The 22,447-nt window shown below is 44.7% G+C and overlaps 1 protein-coding gene across 1 annotated transcript in view; it reads left to right on the top strand.

The window, feature by feature from the left end:
* Window positions 1-22,447, top strand: part of LOC144818685 (dynein axonemal heavy chain 6-like) — a 1,395,111-nt gene that overhangs the window by 580,195 nt on the left and 792,469 nt on the right. The window lies entirely within an intron of this gene.

Consider the following 22,447-nt stretch of genomic DNA (forward strand, 5'->3'; position numbering starts at 1 on the left):
GGATAAGATATTGACTGCAACAGTACTTGTTCAAAAGACAGTCTACACTTGTGATTTGTTCCATCTGGACATGGTCCAAGGAAAATACACAAATCACCTAGAAGCAGAGTATTTTTTGTGACTTAGCCAAGCTCCAAAAACTCTGTTGCAACTGTGTGGTCAAGAATAACTGCTTATCCAGAAGCATTGTCCTCAAAATTCCACTGCACCAAGGTTCAGTTCATAAACTTTATTTCGGTCCTCAGACCATAACAGTGCAGATGCATACAGTACGAACAGGAGTTAAGGTACATACAGTGATACGTTCAAATTCAATTCAATTGAATTAAAAGAAAAACTCTAGAAGTTAGTCTAAAAAATGATTTAGGAAGATTAAAAGTGATCATATATAACGCGTACAAACTAAGTCAACAAAAGCCTTTGCGGAACCAGGAATCAGCCACATGGCCCGCCATGCTGTCTCAGTGTTAAGGTTGGCGCTATGATCGGGACTTAAATATACATCATGTATTGCACGTGAACTGTGTAGCATTTGTAAAAACACCTTAAAATACATAAAAATGCTAACTCAATAGGATGTGCAGTCAAATTAAATTTTCATCACAGATCTTCTAATGGCCCACATTTTACCAAGGAACTTAGCAACTGCACAGACTATCAACAGATTGGTGTTAGATTTTAAAATGTGCAGCGCTTCACGATGGCAACAGGTTCCATAACGCCTGCAAACAGAGGTAAGGCATTTGGCTCTTGAGGACCGGTACATCGGACAAGCAAAAAGTATATGACCTATTGACTCAACAGCTAAGAGACATCCTGGGCTGGACTGTGGTGGAGTAACGGACTTTCGCCAGGAAGCTGTGAAAGAGTTCACTGGGAGGGAGCCAAGTCTAAATTGCATATAGAGCTTCCTGTCTTGTGGGACCGCTACAGCCTCCAGATATTGCTCATATTTACGTGACAGTTTGAACTCCATTGTAAGGTGGCCCCAGGAAGGGTAAGTTCATGAAGACTGAGCCACCCAGTTCCAGTATTGTTTCTTGCTCAGGTCCTTGCTAGGCAGCGATGCTGGGTCCTTAGCGTCACACAATCCCTCTAACCCTATTGCAGTAAGCAGGGATTTCACTTTGTAGAGCCATTCAAATTCTTAAAGTGATCAAGTGCAATTACTTCAGAGAGGGCAACAGCGTATAGGATCAACTTAGGGGTTGTTCTTAAATGCAACCAAAATAGGAGGGGGCGTAACTTGGCATTCTCTGTAATTGTGGTTCTGCCCATTTCCAGCCTAAGTGGATGGAGATGGGTGCTCTGTGGAAATGAGACCAGGGCTCTCAGAAATGTGTTCTCTGTAATCAAAAGGCCATCCAAATTTGTAATTCCTCACAGTTCCGCACCGTAAAGTGCTTAGCCCACTGCCTTGCTTGCATTCATATATATGGAGTGGGGCTGCTATTCGTCTGCTAATAGAGGTCCTATGATCTTTGATCAAAGCCCTGGTAATCTGTCTGTGTTGAAGAATCTGCTTCAATACATGGGGCTTCCATGACATATCCTCGGAGAGACTGAACCCCAGATTGTCAAAGGTATTCACTCTCTCCAAGGGAACCCCACCCAGTGTAAGCTTGCCATTGTATGATTTGTGGGGGTTCAACATTAAAAGTTTTGTTTTCCAGTATTGACCTCTAGACCTCGCATGGTACAGAAAGCCTCAAAGCGATCCAGTGGCAGCTGTGGCCCTCTAGGAATTTTGGACACTAACAGTGTATTGTCAGCTAACAACAGTGTTACCACTTTGGTACCCCCCCAAAGTGGGTGCATCAGCGGAAATGTCTGAAAGGTACTGGACGACTCCATTTACAAAAAGCAAAAAGAGTGTGGGAGCCAGTACACAACCCTGTCGGACCACCTTATTGACTTTGATCGGGTCTGTCAGCTGGCCTTGGCTGCCCCAGGGAACCCTTACAAAATTTGCCTTGTGGAGGCGAATAGCTAAAACGAAGACTTTGGAAGGGAGGCCCATCTCTTTTAGAACGCACCAAAGCTTGTGTCTTGGGACCAGATCAAAGGCAGACCGTAGGCCAATAAAAGCTACATAAAGGCTTCCCTGGCCGATTACCACCATCTTCCATGTCAGTAGAAGGAAGCGAAAGGCCTGATTGATAGTGATAGTTTTTTTACTTAATCCAGCTTGGAAAGAGGACAGGATGTTGAAAATGCTTATCCAGGCCTGTATCTTCATAAGAAGTGCGCGGGCAAACACATTTTGGACACAGTTAATGAGACTGATAGGCCTGTAGTTGGAAGGTGAAGATCAGTCACACTTCTTGTAGACTGGGATCACCTCCAGTATCAACTATAAAGCAATTTCTGTTGAATAAAATGTAAATTCAAATCTAATTTAAATGAGGGGCTTCATAAAGTGTGCCCGTAGGGTGCATAGATACTTTCAGACAGTTCAGCCAACCACTTGTCTAAATCTTTTTTTAATATAATCAGAATACTTTGACTTTTTGTAAAACATATTAATAAATTCCTTGAATTTTAAAAAGGGAAATACATCCTGTTCACATATATCATGCATTGGTTTATTCTCCTGGCATCACCTCAACTCATCAGTTAATAATATTCCTACCATTTCTCCCTTATTCTATAGTGTTTATGTGGGGGCATCCTATTGCAACATAAATGGGTTCTTCTAGTTCCGAACACCAGTCCACGGCTGTGCGCTATGCTGCAAAAGGGGGTGAAGGTGTATACTTCCAATGTCTCTCTTGGCGATCATGCAACCAGCGGCCACCAGCATGCATTGAACACCAACCCCCAACATCCCACCCACCACCCCGGTACTTCCCATATCCTCCATGATACCTGGCAGTGCAATATGGAGTGAAAGCTAAAGCACCACCTATTTCTCAAAATTCAAAATATACTTTATTCGGCATAAAGCAATACCATAAAAGTACAGTGTTAAAAAACAATATCTCATACATTATATAAACCATACTAAAAAGCCTGTTTAACAACAATACATAAAATATAAATGATTCAGCACAGGCATCATCTTATAAAAATGAGAAGTAGGTACCTGGTTAAAAATATTTCATCCATAGTATAGTACAATCAGAGCAGATATTGGGCACACAGGACCATTATTCCTCCCTTCTACTGGTTCTGAGTTTCATCGCTAATCTTAGAAAATGTACTACACAGAAAAGCGTTACAGGTTCTACTGACAGTTTCAGAAACAGTTTCAGAAACAGTAGGGCCACCTTAGCTTGTTTGAACGTAGCATTCCTTAAAATACCTAGGGTAAGCGTAAAATGGGCATAGTAGGACCAAATGGAGCGTATCCTGTGGAGACCGTTGGTCGCAGCCACTGGAGCCCCTACTCTCCAAATGCTTTGTATACCCTGCTTTGAACCGCCACAGTGTGGTGTAACAAATTTAGCCTGAAACGGGTCATGAGAAATCTGTCTTGAGGATTGTAAATAAGAGACAAATAAGGTTCCACGCCCAGGCACGACTTTGTTAACTGATGAGTTCTTACTGATGGCTTAGTCAGCTCTCTTGCTTCCGTATTTGACTTGCTCTGTTTAAAAATTCTGACTTAATGCGGCCCTTATCCTTAGATAGCAATTTTGTTGGGTGGGTAAAATATTCAACTCACAACAGGTTTTCCTTGATGTGTCTAAGCAAGGAATATTATGACCCCGTGCAATGCAGTCTGATATTATTTGTTGACTTAACGCCGCCTCAGGATTTGTTCATACCTTAATCCTGCATGCGAGGGGCTTCCTTTGCAGCCTATCACACAGATGGGTTATACCCAGTTCCTCATGAACCACGTAAGAGGAAATGCTTTGTGGGACTTTCAGTACCCGCCTCAGATATTTATTTTCTTCTATTTGTAACTTACACGGGTCTATAAAGCCCCAGACCTCACTCCCATATTAAACTTTGTCACAGCTTACAGAACTGTAGAGGTTCAATATTTGTTCCGGAGCCCATCGGCCTACCCTCTTTGCAAAGTTCATGGTTGCTCCTGTTGAGTTAATTAGTTTATTGCATTTCTCCTCCACAAGGGCTTTAAAACTAAGGCGACTGTAAAACATGATCCCCAGATATGAAAATGACTTGACCTATTCCAGTCCCTGTGTGTCTATTGTATACTTAGTTTTGCTGGATGGTCCTTTCCCTACCTCCATAACATATGATTTGGTGAGGTTCGGTGACAAATTTAAGCTATCCATAAAATGGGCAAAGCCATCTATGAGGCGCTGCAGTCCGCGCGCAGTGCGGGCCAAGAGTACCGCGTCATCTGCATACAGTAACACCGGTATGCCTCTCCTACCTATCTGTGGGCAGTCCACCCCTAGAGCTACCAGCGCCTGGGTAAAACCATTTATATATAAAGTAAAGAGGAAGGGGGCCAAAATACATCCCTGCCTCACTCCCCTTGAGCATGGGAAGTGGTCTGTGACATTTCCCTCCTCATCATATCTGACCTGGGCAGAAGTATTCTGATGCAGTGTCCGTAATATATTTAACAGAGCCGGGTCAACTCCCAAGGCCCCCAAAAGTCCCCACAATTTCTTCCGATTTACTCAATCAAATGCCGCGGTGAGGTCCATGAAAGCCATGAACACCGTCCCCTCACTGGCTACCGTGTACTCGGCTGCCGGGAGATATAAATTAAGGCATTGATCTGTGGTGGAGCCGCCGTACCTAAACACATACTGGGTATCCGTAATGATCTCATGTTCCTCCACCCAATCAATCAATTGGTTAAGAATGGCCCTACCTAGAATTTTCACTGTAACAGCAATTAATGAAATGGGCCTATAGCATTGAGGACTATTTCTGTCCCCTTTTTTAAATATGGGGACTATTGTGGCCGTAGACCAGGATATTGGCATCATTGTGTGCACTGCGGTATTTATTACTCTGGTGAGTATGGGCGCCCAGAGTTCTTTCTGGCTTAAGAGGAGATCTAGTGGAATCCCATCAGGTCCTGGTGCCTTATTACGGGTTAGCCCCTCAATCCCCGCCTTTATTTCTCCCAAGGAAAAGGTAATCTGTGGTGGGTTCACACTTTCCTGTTCTGCTGTAGCCGAATCATCAATGCTACCATGGTTATACAAGCCCTTGTAGTGCTCAAACCAGGTTTCTGGGAGAATGTGGCAGGCCAGCTTGGGTTTGTTTGAATCCTGAAAGCATGGTTCATTAACAACTCTCCAAAAAGCAGTCGAGTCCTTCGTCTCGGCCGCTTCTCTCAAGTTTTCCCATGCCTGGTTCTGCCATACGGTTCTGCGGCATCTTAGTGTTTTATTGTACCTAGCCCTACAGCTTGATACCATCCCTCTGTCCCTAGGTACACATTTCAGAGCCGATTTCAGATCCCTCAAGGCAAGGGTGCAGTCATGATCAAACCACCTTTGTGCACTGTGTTCTTTGTTGGTTTTCCTGCCCCTAAGTAAGCCATCTATTTGTTTGGCCGTTCCCTCAAATGCCTTGATCAGGTCTGCACCCTCAACCTCCAAGTCCAGACACTTCCAAACATTGGACTCGGCCTGTGTCAGTAAGGTTCTGTAAATTGCCTCACTGTCCGTGTTGGCCCACCTTAGTCTCCTACCTTGGTCAGTGGCTTTAATCATACCTCCGGCCCCCCTACGTTGTGATAGAAGTACCGCATTTGGATCTCTAATGCACAGGAGAAGCGGGTTATGGTCGGTGAAAATGCTAACCTCTATCTCAAACTTTATAACCTGACACTTTAACATGGATGTAACGAAAATAAAATTAATTATAGTGCCCTTCGCCCTACCTTTGAAAGTAGGGGTGACCGTGCTATTGCCCTCCCCACCAATCAAATCTATGGTATATGTTAAGGCATGCCTGCCCAGGATCTTGTTCATCGCTCTTCCTTCCCTTGTGTGATTCAGGTGCCACCCCTCTACAATCGGGCAAGCCGAACAGTTCCCCTCATTCATTCTTAAGAAGGGGCATGGATGACAATTGAAATCTCCTGCTAATACTAGCTGGGAGCACAGTGCCCCTTGCTCCTCCATATCTGCCAGCCGAGCCCCTAGTTCATTTAGGCTTTGGAGAGTATGTCCTGGAGTAATGGCATTATAGAAATTTACAACAGTTAAATTAAAACCCTTATTACGATGTGTAAGTCCCAGTGTGCAGTCCGAGGCCCATCTAAGTTCACTCCATCTTCCTGAGAGTCTGAGATCGACATAAATAGTCAGACCCCCCTGTGCCCTCCCCGTTATAAGTGGGTCATCAGGGTGCACAAATGAGCCACCCTCCTGTGTCGTATGGGGAACATAGCACTAGTGATGCTGCCACTATCTTGCTTTGATTGACCTTAGAGGATACTTTTACTTGGTGTTTTGGACCTTGCTATGGGGCCCATTGATGATCGCTTCTGTTCTAGCAGTGTATCTAGCGACAATCTTTTTTCTGTGAGCTGAATTTTGTGGACTAGCAGCGATTATGCTCTTTGAAGAAATGCGTCAAGGGTCCCCTTAACCCCGCCCCCTACCCCAGGAATCACCTTCCGCTTACTCATACTGAGTGGTGTTCGATACTCCCACCGGTTACAGCGCGGATGTGCTATAGAACTATGTTCAGGTCCTACGTTACAATCAATACAAAAGGCACTAAAAATTTAAATAGAGTCCACAAAGCACAAGGCGTTGCCTCCTTAACTGCTTAAACTGATGGAATCAGATATTACTTCCACTCATTCACTGGAGGCCATGTCCACAATATATATCCGGCGTTTCACTTACTGCCACTCTGGGTCCAGCATCCGTCCCTTTGAGAGGTGACCTGTTTTCAGGGGGTTGGCCCTGCCCGGCCTTTGACGGGCAAGGACGGGCTCGCCCTTGGCCCGGGCGAGCCCACGCCATAGGAGCCCCAACGCTAATTTATCCTTGTTGGCCCGATGGAAATGGCGTGAGAGCGCGCTGCCTTCTGGAAACTAGAGTCCCGGCAGTCCCGCGCTCCGCGACGTAGATGGGGCAAAGTCCGTCAAAGAAGGCAGCCACAAACAACAAGCAGGTCCCTGGGCAGCGCAGAGCAGCAAAGAGCAGGCGGAAATGGCCGGTAGGTCAGAAGGGCATCCCGCGCCACGGGAGCCCCGACGCTAATTTATCCTCGTTGGCCCGATGGAAATTACGCAAGAGCGCGCTACCTCCTGGGAACTAGAGTCCCGGCAGTCCCGCGCTCCGCGACGTAGATGGGGCAAAGTCCGTCAAAGAAGGCAGACACAAACAACAAGCAGGTTCCTGGGCAGCGCAGAGCAGCAAAGGGCAGGCACCCATTTCTCAATTATGCACGATAGGGTGTTAAAGATGGTCATCCATCAGGCCTTTATGGACGGTCAGCCCCACACCATAAGAAAGAAGTTCCCTCCCAGCTCCAAGCAATAGAAGCATGTAGGTGAGGGGATCTTTTACCTCACCAAAGTTGGGATGGAGTGAGGTAAGTGATATGTAAATATTTAATTGAATGAACTGAAGTCAGGAGGATATGACTAGCTCGCAAGTGCCCATTCTCGCCTCTCTCCATTCCCTGTCCTCCAGAGGGCTAGCCCATCCTTCCCACTTTGGCTTTTTTGCTACAAGGAGATCAGGAGAGTGGATGATAAGGGACTTGCATTTTTCTAGCATAGTTTATTGCTTTTTTAGAACCATAAACAAAACAGAATTGCAATAATCATTGTTGTACACTGTTATGATCCAACAGAGTGGCAACAACCAGACATATATATCAATAAACATAGTGGATGTATACCCTAGAACAGGCAATATGAAATACATGAAATCATAATGATACACCCAGCTCCAGAAGGAAAAAGGAAAGGGCCAAAAAAGTTTAACTGTTAATCAACCACTCTCCCACCCCCCAACGTTGACCACTGAACAAAGTTCATATCTGTTCAAGAAGCAGCACAAATCATAATGGGTTAGAGCTAACCGTCCCTGTTAGGAATCAGAAGGGTTAACATACATCAAGTGAAATTAGTAGTGGGAAATGACCAGAGGTAGGGACATGAGAGTGCTAGGCCCATCGTGTGTAACAAGGTCAGGTGGTATCCTCAGCCTGGGTTCTAAATTGTCCCAGTTGGTCGTCCCACCCCATGGGTTGTTGCGCAACCCACAATATGCCTATCTAGCTAGTGCATGACTTTCAGCTGAACCCCAGGACCAAACCTATTCTCGCCAACGCACCGCAAGGGGTGCGGTAGGGGATTTCCAGCGGCGTGTGAGCTGCCATTTGGCTAGGAGAAGAGCAAGATCATCAAAGCGGGCCTCAGTGTTAGAGGTCTTAGGCTATTGTCCCAGAAGTTAGTGTTCAGCCGTATCCCAGTGTGTGGTCCCCTTGAGTGATGTGAATGATTCTCTGATGTCCTGTCAGTGAGATAATAATGTAGGTCACGACCACAGCATATGTAGTAAGTATGTGTCATCAGCCTGGCATCTATGGCAGGAAGCGGAAGCTATGGGAAATATTTGATGGCGTTTTGACGATGTTAAATATGCCCTATGCAATAGCGAGAACTGGATACATTTAAAATGTATATTTGCATGCTGCGGTACTCAATTAGAAAATGCCATTCTTTATCATTAAAAGTGCGGTTGAGGTCCGGTTCCCATTGTGTTCTCAACAGAATTAGTGAGGTGTGTAAGTGGGCAGGCAGACCCTTGTAGAGCCATTTGATCAGGTATCTGCCGGTGCCCATTTCATGGACTGCCTGAACCAGTGTATGTGTATCAGGTTCAGAGCCTGTCGGTAACAAATATTTCTGGACATAGCGTAGTATATTAGCATGCAGGAGAAAGAGAGAACCTGGGAGCCCATGCAGCAGCATGAAGTCCTGATGGGTCATCAGTGTCCATTACTGAACAAATCTCCCATAGTAGTGATCCTCATGTTCTTCCAAGGTAATAGTCTGATAAATGTAAGTATGCCCAATGGAGTAGGCCAGCCATGCAAAGGGATATTAAGGGGATAGTTCGTAGGGGTATGCATGTAATGGAGTGCATTCCTCCAGTATGTGATAGCCTTATTAAGCAGTAAAGGGAGCTCTGTGGGAAGCACCACTCCTTTTTTTTTAAATTTTTTTTTTTTTTTAAGTTCAATAAAAGTTTTTTAAGCATAATATAAAGGTAACAATACACAGTACATCAAAATAATTATGTGGGGAATGGGGAGGGAAAGGGCAGGTAAGGGGGGAGAATCAGAATACAATTTATAATTGAGAAAACAATAACAAACTTAACATGGGCAATAATAAGCAAAGAGAAAGGGCATAGTTATTAAACAATAAAAGAAATGCAAGTAAGGATACGCAGATAATAATGATGAAAAAGTTATGAAATGACAAGGACATCAGGGGGTTTGGATACTTCCTGCTGAGCAGGTTGTGAACAAAAGGAATGAGTGGTACATCTATCTAAATACATTGTGAGAGGAAGCCAGAGATCTGCACGTTTGGCTGCCAACTGGGCAGGAAAAACAAAAGCAGTGTCTAGTCTGTGATTATGACATACATTGTACCACCATGCTTTGAAAGAAATAGTAGAGGAACTTTTCCAATTAACAGTAATCTGTTGAAACGCAACAGCTAGTAACAAATCCACAATACGAACATGAAGATCAGTCTCATCCCAACAAGGGGAAAGACTTCCCAAAAAGAGGTGGGTCAGAGATAAAGGAATACAGGTGTGAAAAATAACATTAATTTGAGCCCAGACCTGTAACCAAAAATCATGTACATGCTTGCATAAAAATAACATATGAAACAAGGTAGCATTAGGCGAGGAGCAAGACCAACAGATATCTGGAGTGGTAGAGAAACGTTTGTTAAGAGTAGAAGGAGTGTGGAAAAGACGGTTATAAATGAAAAACATGGATTGTGTCAGAGATGCCGCCCTTGATGTTTTACGGACTTTTGTCCAAATCTTGTCCCAAAATGAAGTTGGCCATGAGGAGGAAAGGTCATGTTCCCATTGTTCTTCCACCCTAGATTTAGGCCTGATGAGTGCATGCGCATGAAGGTGTCTGTATAGAGTGGAAGCTTTAGGAGTAGCTCGCAGGGTAGAATGAAGTTGGAGAGTAAGGTCAGGAGAAAGAGGGGGTGAAGATTTCTGCAAGAGTTGTGTATAGATCTCCATCACCGCTGCTTTGAGTTGGAGGTATTTGGGAGCAAAAGATGAGAGCAAGTCAAAGGTGGAACATAGGGTGCGGAAAGGCAAGAAGTTGGAATTTGAGAACAGTTGCGAAATCCAGAGCAGTCCCTTGGACCTCCAGGATTTCCAATAAAAGGGTTTATGGCGAATTAGAAGGTACTTGTTATGCCAAATAGTAGATGAAAGGAAATCAGCAACAGAAGTAGGGGGAGGAGGATTAGAGGAGAGATGAAGTTTGACAGTAAATTTATGAATGGGAGTGGGAATCGAGGAAGGTTTACGTGAAAAAGAGATATATTCAGCAAAGGAGAAAGGGGAGAGGAAGAGGCGTTCAAGTTTAGTCCATAGAGGGCATGGGGACGCCGGATCTGGCAGCCAAAAGGAAGCTTGACGTAACAAAAATGCCTTCTGATAGGCTGGGAAGTCCGGAAAGTTAACTCCTCCTTCAGATGCGGGGCGAATGAGTCTGGCAAGGGACATTCTGGGTTTTTTATTATGCCATAAAAAGGAGGATAAGACTGATTTGATTTTCTTAAAAAATTTAGTTGGGATGGGGACAGGGATATTAGAGATCGTGTATAAAATAATGGGGGATAACATCATTTTAATAGTGTCCAGACGACCCCACCAGGACAAATAGAGAGGATGCCACCTAGCTGTGAGATCAGAGATTTTCTGAGTACATTTAGTCAAGCATAGGGAGACAGTGTCAGGGATGGATGGAGTAATGTGCAAACCTAAATATTTAATGTGGGAGGGACTCCAAGTAAAATTAGAAGCGCTGAAATCAGGCTTAAAGGTAAATTTGGTCAGGGGTAAAATCTCACACTTATCATTATTAAGCTTATAGCCAGAAATGTAGGAATAAATCTGCACTTCCTCTAAGAAAGCAGGAATGGAAACGGTGGGATTTGAGATGAAGAGTAAAATATCATCGGCATAAGCAGCAAGTTTAATAGAAGATTCAGCGGCCTGAAAGCCATATATATATTAGGGTTCTAGCGAAGTTTGGACAGGAAAGGTTCTAAAGCAAGATTGAATAGGAAAGGTGAAAGGGGGCAGCCTTGGTGAACTCCTCTACCAAGGTCAAAGTAGGGGGAGGTTTGACCATTTGCATATACTGCAGCCCGTGGATGAGAATACAACAGGGAGACTAAAGAAATAAATTTAGGGCCAAAGCCAAACCATCCAAGAGTGTGGAAAAGGTAGGGCCATTCCACCCTGTCAAAGGCCTTCTCGGCATCCAGGGCTATCGCTGCGAGGGAATGTTGAAAATGGGAGGATTTAGATAATATGTTGAATAAAAGTCTGGTGTTGTCGGTGATAAAACGACCCTTAACAAAACCAGATTGCTCTTCCCTTAGGAGATCAGGAAGTAAATGATCTAACCTAATTGCCAATGCCTTAGCGAAGATTTTATAATCAATATTGACAAGGGAGATGGGCCTGTAATTCTTACAATGCTGCACATCTTTTCCAGGTTTGGGTATTAAACAAATGTGTGCGTCGGAAAAGGTTCCTTACGAAGCACCGAATTCAACAAAGGAGTTAAGAAGGGAGTGAAGTTTGGGAATCAATAGCTTGGAGAAATTAATATAGAATTCAACGGTAAAACCGTCTGGACCAGGGGCTTTATTAAGTTTAAGACGCTGGAGCGCAGTGAGCAGTTCCTTCTGTGAGATGTCAGTTTCTAAAAGGGAGAGATCGAGAGGGAAATGTGCTGGCTTTTGGATGGACGAGAAAAAATGTGTGAGGGAAGAAAAAGAGGGGTGGGTGTCAGAGGTATAGAGGGTCTCATAAAAGCGGGAAAAGGTAGAGAGGATATCGGCATCTTTATGTTGTAAGTGAGCATTGGTATCAAAAACAGATTCAATATTCATCTTGTTGTGTTTGACCTTTAAGTAATTGGCAAGGATTTTGCCAGCCTTGTTCCTACCACCATAAAACCTAGCACTGGACTTTAGTAAATATAAGGAAGCATCTTCAGTAGATTTTTCATTTTATTTAATCTTAGCAGCAATCAGGGCTGTCAGACTATCTGGGGAATGTGAAGTGAAATAGGCGTGTTCCAATCGCTTAATGTCATGAAGGAGAGTGTTAATAAATTGGCGAGCAGCCCTGTGTTTCCTAGCAACATAGCCAATAATGAAATCGCGTGCAGCCGCCTTGAAAGCGTCCCAAACAGTGTGTTTCGAAATGGGCGGGATATCATTAAACAAGAAAAATTCATCAAAAAAGGCAATGAAGGAAGTGGAGAACTTGGGATCCAAGAGGAGAGTGTTATTAAAACGCCATCTCTTTGGCCCTTCAACCTTGGGGATTACGTCAAGGCTAGCTAGAACCGGGGCGTCATCTGAGAGTAAAATTGGACCAATTTCAGCTGCAGTGAGTGTTTGGGCAAGATTATGTGAGACAAACATATAGTCAATCCGCGATTGAGATCTATGACATGGAGAGTAAAAGGTATACTCCCTCAGGGTCGAATTGCAAAGGCGCCAGGAGTCAACAAGTTTGTGCTGGGATATGGCTTGTGAAAAAAGTTTGTGTGGCTTAGTTGGAACATAAGTGACAGTAGAGTTTCTATCTATAAACGGATCTAAGGGTTGGTTACAATCCCCAGCAAGGATGAAATTATCATCCATGAATTGTGTTATGCGTGGGGAAAATTCAGCCCAAAAAAGGGGTTCACCAGTGGTGGGACCGTAAACATTAAGAAGAGAGATTGGAACACCTCTAAGCGATAGTCTGACATGCGTCCATCTACCATTGGTATCGGACTCTTGGGAAAGGACTGTAAAAGGGAGTGATCTGCGGCATAGAATTGCAACCTCATTGCGTTTACCATCACCTTGCGAATAAAAAACCTCACCCACCCAACCTCTACGAAGTTTAACAGATTCTACATCAGAAAGATGGGTTTCCTGGAGGAACGCAATATCAATATTCAGTTTGGCAAGGTGTGATAAAATGCGCTGCCGCTTAATTGGGGAATTTATACCCTTGACATTCCATGAAAATATATTCAGAGACATAGCATGTAAAATAAGTCAATAAATACAAAATAGATATAACAAAAATGGCAACCCATGAGTAAGAAGGAAGAGAAATTTACAATGAAAGTTAAGAGGAAAGAAAAAAGGAGGAAATATACGAGAATAAGATGGTGCAGAGGGAAGAAAGTGAGAATATTGAAAGCAAAGAAATAGACAAAACCTTAGTTAAAAGAAAAATCATTACCCATATGTGAACAAGAATTATGAATCCATAGGAAAGAAATACAAACCAACAGGAGGGAGACAAGAAGAAGACTGGGGAAAAACATACCTATACAGGAAGAAAACGAGAAGGACGAAGGGAGGGGTGGAAGGACATGGGCGAGGCGGCACATCCAGGGTCAGCCCAGCAGGGAACCGGGAGAACATCATCAGACAGGGTAAAATTCCTGTGAGGGCAGGGGAGAGAACATATGGTTAGATTACGGACGCAAGTCAGAACAAGGGTAATAAGGACATTAAGCAACAATGCAAGCAAAAAAGTGAAACAACAAGAAGTGGAGACCTCCATAAAGGGAAAAGGGAGCAAAATGCAGCAGTGCTGTGAGAATACAGAAGGAATAAGAAGAAACCAGCCGCTCAGCCAGGAGCATCTCGATCAGGAGCAGAAGAAGAAGGACCTGAAAAGCCCATGGTTGAAGTCTTATGAGCATTAATAAAGCTCTGCAGACGAACCGGATCTTCGTAGGAAGTAGTTTTGTTGTTATAGGTAACTTTGAAAAGACAAGGATGGAATAATCCATACCTTGCACCCATTAAGCGAAGGTTCTCTCTCATGGTCAAGAAGGCTTTCCGACGGTTTGCTGTAGCCTTTGCATAGTCCTGGGCAAAAAATAAAGAAGAGCCAGACCATGTAAGGTTTGAGGAGGATTTGGCAGCTGTTAAAACCTTAAGAAGATCAGTATATTCCAAGAAATAGAGAATTACACCTCGTGGCCTCTGGGTCGGTGAAGAAGAAGTAGATGGGCGGCCAAGTCGATGGGCACGTTGGATATTGAGATTCGTGCCTTCCGGCAAGTGAAGCAGCTTAGGAAGAAAAGATCTAAAAAAGGCAATCGGATCCGAACCCTCAAGATTTTCCACCAGGCCGTAAATACGGAGATTATTCCGCCAATTCCTGTTCTCCAACTCCTCAACTTGTCTCTGGAGAGTGGACACTTGCGAAGCCAGGTGCATAACTTTAGAGCAGGTTTCCTGAATGGATGAGACTGCATGTTCAACAGAAGAGACTCTTGTATCAATGTGGGACCAGTTATCGGTAAGAGTTTGGAGCTTGACATTAGTTTCCACCATGAAATGGCGCAAAGCTCTAATTTCCTCCAGGAAAGGGCGAAATGACCTTATTTCCTCCAACAAGAGTTCCATTGAAACAGGTGCGGGCTGACTGGGAGGTGAGGGAGGATCCTTCCTATGTCTCTTGGTGTTGGCTTTCCCTGTTGGCTGCTGAGAGGAATCCATATTGGTATTTAACCCAGAAGAGTCAAGAGGATCGTTGAGTTTAGATAACGCAGAGAATACTTTGGAGTTCTTCAGAAAGGTAGTCTTCGTAGTGGTGTTAGACGAATGCGCCATCGTCGCAAGTTTGCTGAAACACCACGCAAAAAGCACTGTATGCTGGTAGGATTCAGAGTGGAGAGGAGAGCTCCTAATGAACGTATTAAATACTTGGCAAATGAAGCACCAGTGCTATTGCTAAACAGGAGTAAAACATGCTCAAAAAAAGGGTTGTGAAAGGGCACATTTAATTATGAGGCAAATTGCAGTAAAAGTAGAAGAGTTACAACATCCTAAGGTTTCTGTGCACTGGAAAAATATAGCATTAAGGCATCCTGAATGTAAAGCGCATAATTTGAACAAGGGACTAAGTAGTCAATCACTTAGTCAACAATACATTGTGTCCAGCGCTGTTTGAAAATATAAAGAGATATAAAAAAAACAAAAAAAAACACAGTTTTCTTATGTTTGAAGGCGCTCCTACGCCATAACAGTAAGTTGTGTGAGGAGGGGTCTATAGACTCACAAAATGGCGGTCAGGAGAACAGTACATTACAGCATCGAAAAAAGTGTTCCTTTTTGAGCTGAAAGACAAAGCCCCCAGTCAGTGAGACGTTTTATGCAGGATCTTAAGGAATCCACATGAGCCAGGCAAAAGAAGGAGGTTGTGTGAGGAAGAGCTCTGTGCGCTGGGAAGAGAAGTCGGGTCCGCGCTGCAATTCAAAATGGCGGCCGCGACGTGTCCTAGATCGCACCACTTACTCTGAGGAGGCGCTCCGTCCCCAAGCCTTACTGCCGCACTTCAGGCATCACAATGGCGTCTAGGGATGTTCCGACGGCGATTCCCGCCCGTCAACCAGGAAAATTCGGGCTGCAAGTCGTGAGTCTCCCGGTATCGCTGCCGAGCCTCACGTAGGCGCTGCCATTGCCACCGGGCGCCAAGCCACGCCTTCGGAAGCACCACTCCTGGTAGCTAATTTCTTGCAGATGGGTCCCGACCAGACAACAAGGGAACCGTTGTAACTGGCCAGCAAAACAGTAGGATTTAAAAGGCACCAGCATATGCAGGCACTCCCACCTTTCCCAAGAGGGCTATCAAGACTTTGGCCTCCAGTGGACTTATCTCATGTCCTTCGGACCAAGAAGTGGAGTAATACAATAAGGCATTGTGGAGTTGTAGTTATTTACAAAACTGATATTTGTGGAGTCTATACTCCAATTGAAATTCTTGGAAGGATTACATATACTTTAACTGCCATACGAATGTATGACATCACAACGCAAACTATTACAACGCATACCTTTAAAATGCAGTCAATACAACACAGCTTCCATTACAACACATGAAATTACAACGCAAGCCATTATAACGCATACTCCATTACAATGAAAATTACTATTCTAACAACGCCGGGTGTTTACCTCAGGAAAGGTGCTGGTCAGTGAGGGATATGCGTTGTAATGGCATGCATTGTAATGGATCCTGCATTGTATTGACTGTGTTGTAATGGCATTGCATTGTAATGCCTGCATTGTAAGGGATGCTTCCCCTGCCATACATCTCCTAGCCTTGAGTTCCCAATCAGGTCCCTTCTACCAAATCGTTCAAGTCATGCACTGTGGTCGAGCCAGGTATCACACCACAGTGAAGTCTCTAGGGTAATAGGTCGGTCTCAACCAAGCCAGTGCAAAGCCCACCTAAAAGCCACAAGTACTGCCTTAGTGCCCTCTGGGAGTGACCGCGGAATGGGGAGCCAAACATCAGCCCCTTTATATTATCCTTGACAATTATTTCAGCTACCGCTCAAAATGCAGGGTCTTGCCACCTTTCACTCAGCCAATCTTTCGGTTTTCCAATGCCCAGTAATCTATGTGTAGGTTTGCCATTCCAATCCTGCCATCAGAAGTGCATTGTGTGCATTTACCAAAAGCAGAAGGGGAGGCGGGGGCCTGATCTGTACCTTTTAAAGAAGCACATCCTCTACCTGGTTTGAAGGAGAAAAAAAGCTCAATACACTGGAAACGAAAGATAATTTGCTTTGAGTACATTGCACATTTTAGACACCATCAGCCTGTTCCTCTACTAGCAAGCAACTCAATAAGATATATATCTCTTGCACCCTCTCTTTAAGCTTGTATTTAAATCTGAGAAGTCACAGGAAAGCGTACACATGTGTGATCAAACATTTTCAATTTCTACCAGACAGGCTGAAATCCAATTATTAAACACTAGAAATATGTTGTTTATTTTCAGTGCCCTATTAAAAACCAGAGCAGTGTATTAGTGAAAACATAAGCCTCAACACGTTTGCCTTTTTTTTTGTTGCTTTTTCTTGTACTCCTACTTTTTTGTCTCTGACCGTGCGCAAAAGCCCTACACATTTCTTAAATCAGTAACAAAAGCAATTTGATGCAATTGCTGACATACTTAATCACTAAATGAATAGGAAAGTGATACCCGTCTCACCAGGACCTCAAAAGACGACATTTCAGAGAAAGTAAATTGCTGATTCAGTTTGCCTCAGAGAGTACCAATGTCCTGGAAAGCAGTGAACAGAATTGTTCTTATAATTTATACCACTCTCGGTATGAGCACTTCAAACGGAATCCTTCAGGTGCTGGGCAAATATAACAAGAATAGGGAAAGCCAATACACCTGGTCTATTAATATTTTTGCCAGTTTTAAATATTTATTTTATTGCACAAAAATGGGACAAAAGGAAAAAGGGAAAAAAATAACTTGCTGCCACCTAAGGGGTCAATTAGGATGGCGGACGGACAAAGTCCGTCCGCCATCCTGTCTGGGGCAGGGACCATCCGCCACAAGGGCGGAGGAACCGTGCCCCGAATTAGGATGCACCCACCACAGTGGCGGGTGCATCCTGCATTTCTAACATTGCGGCCAACGGTGCTAAAAGCACCGTCCGCTGCAATGTCAAAAATGCATGTTGTGCGTTTCACAGCACAACATGACAGACATCGCGCGGTGCCTGCCATGTAGGTGCAACCCCACCCCCCCTTCAGCAAGGACCATATGCCTATTCGTGGCGGCATTGCCGCCACAGAAAGGCATTTCCCCCAGCCCATCCTAATATGGCTGGCGGTGTCTGATAGACACCGCCACCATATTAGACCTTTTCCGCCGCGGTCGCACGGAAAAGCGGCGGACGGTCTTCCCGTCCGCCACGGTCCCCCCGCCATTATAATATGGCGGGGGAAATAGGTGGCGGACGGGCAAGGATGGCAGACGAATCGCCACCGCCTGCATGGCAGTGGCGATCCGACCGCCATTCTAATCGGCCCCTAAATCTGGCCACCATATGATAATAAAGTGTCAATAAAAAAAAATCATTCACTTAAGTGTTTTTTTCTGATGGATATACCTGCCTGTGAAATCCTCATCTTCTGAATTACTCCTTGTGCAGCATTCCACTGAAAGATTTTTCCTAGCTCTGGAAGTGATGTCAATGGAGCCATATATGCCCCCCCGGCGTGCTGACGTCAATTTTTAGGTCTCGACCTGCCAATGCGCTTGTGCATTGCAGCTCGAGACATATAGAGGTGCATCAGGAAAGCTTACCAAGGGGGCTTTGGCAGGCGGATTACGCACAGTGCATGTGCTCCGTGCACAGGCTTGCCATTTGCTCCCCCAGCCAAAGCATGTGCCTCGCATCATCTCATCAGACCCGCCACAGCAATGCCGAGAGCTTCAGATTTCAAAGGAATGCGCTCCCCCGCCCTCCTCTGCGCAATGCCAGAGCTTGCCACTTCACGCACTCCGCATGAAAGGAAGCCGCTCGCACACCACCATTTGGCTGCCACTCCCCACCCACCCCCTGCCACAGCAATGCCGAGAGCTTGTTTTTGTTCCGTACTACATACATCTTCTTCGGCCCAACACACACCGACCACCTATCCTTTCTCCAAAGTCTTCTGCGCACACCCCTCCCACTCTCATTTCAATATCTCTTCACTATCCTGAGGCGTGCATTTCTTCTATTAGTCCCCGTCTCTGTTCACCCCAGCTTTCATTCTTTCTCTTTCCCTGTTCCTGCACTGTGCCTTTCAGTTGTGTACAACACGCACAGGCTGCGATCTTAGCAGGTAGGAGGAATCTATGAGCTCTTATTGTTTCTGCCCGGCGTTATTGGACCTTAGGAGAAAATATTTAAGAAGGGCGTTTGTCACAGTTAGCATCAGGTTCACCAATCACGCTATTAGTATTGTCTCTCGTCAAGTGATTTTAGTTTTATTTTACAATTTGTCAAATGTTTCGATCTTTCCTCTTCTCATCTTTTAAACACTTAATCTTAGTGGCAGTTTGGATGTTTTCTCAATCTTAATGTTTATTTATCTTGTAATATATTATCAAATAATTCATTTTTTCCATACAGTAAAGTAACTGCTGATACTACATTTCCCTCCCTCGACCATAGTATTCCATAGCAGTCAGTTTATGAGAATGTTGTCTGCTGACAACAGAGGCCCATAAACAACGAATTCACCTTTTCGTGTGGTCCACTTCACCAGCCTATCGGCCCAATGACAGGCCCACTTAAGGTGCTAAATCGCTGCCACAGCTCTAGGGGGTGTTGGGCTGGGCAACGAAGAAGGGGTCTCCAAATAGACCAACAGGGACAGCCTTTCATGTCTGGCTTCACAGGGAAAGGGAAACGTGTGCACGCATTTTTTTTACATTTACAGTCGCACTGCTAATTACTTCATTCATGAACAAACTTTCAGAATCTGTTTGGTTGCTGGCAGCCCCTGTGGCGCGGAATTGCCTGGGAGCTCGCCCTGGGTCTTGCCGAGCTGGTTACTTCCCGTTTGGAGGTCCTTCAGTACAATGCTTTTCCCCCCAAAAATGTTTTTGGGGTCGAAATGTTGACATTTCAACCCTTATGGCTGTGACCGAAAACTTCTCCACATTCAGATAGACAATGACTTGTGGCCGGATTAGAAAGAATATTGTCTGACGGTCTTAATCTGAAATCATTTTATACACTATATATGATTTGACTCGTAATTCTTATTCTTCTCTGATCTATCCAGGAGTGCCTCTATCTACACCTACTATCCACTCACTGTGGAGCTTCTGTGTTACATGAATAATGTGTCTAAGAAAGTAATTTATCTTGTATAAACAACCTTGCTATTCATGTCCTTTTTTTTTTTTAATTTGTGATATCGGGCACTAAGTTATACCAAACTTGAAGAATTCCTTGGGACCTACTGTTTCGTTGTATCTTTGTTTTATGGCCCTTCGATACTTTTTTTTAAAAAGCTCGTCCTTACAAAAGTGAGCACAACAGATCTCAAATTCATTAGGTCATGGGTTACAAATGATCTTGCTTGTGCACTCTCTCTCTCTCACACACTCTCTCTCTTACACACTATCTCTCTCTCACACTCTCTCTCTTACACTCTCTCTCTCTTACTCTCTCTTACACACTCTCTTACACACTCTCTGTTACACACTCTCTCTTACACACTCTCTCTCTTACACACTCTCTCTTACACACACTCTCTCTCACACACTCTCACTACCTCTGTCTCTCTCCCTCACTACCTCACTCTCTCTCCCTACCTCACTCTCTCTCTCTACTTCACTCACACACTCTCTCTCTTACATACTCTCTCTCTTACACACTCTCTCTCTTACACACACTCTCTCACACACTCTCTCTCTCACACACTCTCTCTCTCACACACTCTCTCTCTCACACTCTCTCACACACTCTCACACACTCTATCTCTCACACACTCTCTCTCTTACACACTCTCTCTCTTACACACTCTCTCTCCCATCCAACTTCACCCTCCAACTCCAACATCCAAATACACCCTACACATCCACCTTCCAACTACAACTCCAGCCTCCAAATCTACCCTCCAAATCCAAATCCACCCTCCAAATCCGTCCGCAAACTTCAACTACAGTATCCAACTCCACCCTCAAAATCCAACTCCACCCTACAACTCCACCATCCAACTTCAACCTCCAAATCCACCCTCCAACTCCACCCTCCAACACAACCCTCCAAATACACACACCAACTCCACCCTCCAACTACACCCTCCAACTACACCCTCCAACTCCACCCTCCAACTACACCATCAAACTCCACCATCCAAATCAAAATCATACATCCAAATCCACCCTCCAAATCCAACTCCACCATCCAACCCCACCATGCAACTCCACCATCCAACTCCACCATCCAACTCCACCCTCCAACTCCACCCTCCAACTCCAACCTCTAACTCCACCCTCCAAATCAAAAGCTAACTCCACCCTCCAACTCCACCCTCCAACTCCAAACCATTGTTGTTTGTAATATCAATGCATGCAAGTCACATAAATACAACCCATATTGCATTACAAATGCTATAGGTATCACATTTGCAATCTATTAGCGTTGTAAATGACAAAGCAATTAATTTCACTATTTTTCACAACAAAACATTAAAATAAAATTGGTCATTTACAATAGCAATAGCTCAAACTTTCCAAATGAGAAACATATTGAATTGCATTTTAACTCCCTGTTAACTTCTGCTGATCTGATGCTCACTTTCACCACACCTCCTTCTTTAACTCCCTGTTCTCTTCTGCTGTGCTGATCTTCCTCTCTTCCAACAAACTCCTCCTCTAAGTCCCTGTTCTCTTCTCTTCTCCCGTGCAGAACTGCTGAACTCTTCCACCCTGCCTCCTTCTCTAACTCCATGTTCTCTTCTCTTCTCATGTGCTGATCTGCTACGCTCTTCCAACCCGCCTCCTTCTTTAACTCCCTGTTTTCTTCTCCTACGCTAATATGCTGCTCTCTTCCACTCGCCTCTTTCTCGAACTCCCTGTTCTATTCTCCTGTGCTGATCTGCTGCTCTCTTCCACCCACCTACTTCTCTAACTCCCTGTTCACTTCTCTTCTCCAGAGCTGATCTGCAGCTCTCTTCAACCCGCCTCCTTCTCTACCTCCCTGTTCTCTTCTCCCGTCCTGTTCTGCTGCTCTCTTCAACAACACCTCCTTCTTTAACTCCATGTTCTCTTCGCCTGTGCTAATCTGCTGCTCTCTTCCACCCACCTCCTTCTGTAACTCCCTGTTCTCTTCTCCTGTGCTGATCTGCTGCTCTCTTCCACATCGTATCCTTCTCTAACTCACTGTTCTCTTCTCCTGTGCTAATCTGCTGTTCTCTTCCACCCCGCCTCCTTCTCTAACTCCCTTTTCTCTTCTCTCGTCCTGATCTGCTGTTCTCTTTCACCCGCCTCCTTCTCTAACTCCCTTTTCTCTTATCCCGTGCTGATCTGCTGTTCTCTTCCACTCCACATCCTTCTTTAACTCCATGTTCTCTTCACCTGTGCTGATCGGCTGCTCACAAACACCCCACCTCTTTCTTTAACTCTGTTCTTTTCTCCTGTGCTGATCTGCTGTTCTCTTCCAAACGCCTCCTTCTTTAACTCCCTGTTCTCTTCTCTTCTCCTGTGCTTATCTGCTGCTCACTTCCACCCCAACTCCTTCTTTAACTCCATGTTCTCTTCGCCTGTGCTAATCTGCTGCTCTCTTCCATCCACCTCCTCTAACTCCCTGTTCTCTTCTTTTAGCCCTCTGCTGACCTGCTGCTCTCTTCCACCCCACCTCCTTCTTTAACTCTCTGTACTCTTATGCTGATCTGCTGCTCTCTTCCACATCGCATCCT

This window comes from Lissotriton helveticus, chromosome 2_1 (genome assembly GCF_964261635.1).
Source record: "Lissotriton helveticus chromosome 2_1, aLisHel1.1, whole genome shotgun sequence".
In the NCBI taxonomy this organism is placed as follows: domain Eukaryota; kingdom Metazoa; phylum Chordata; class Amphibia; order Caudata; family Salamandridae; genus Lissotriton; species Lissotriton helveticus.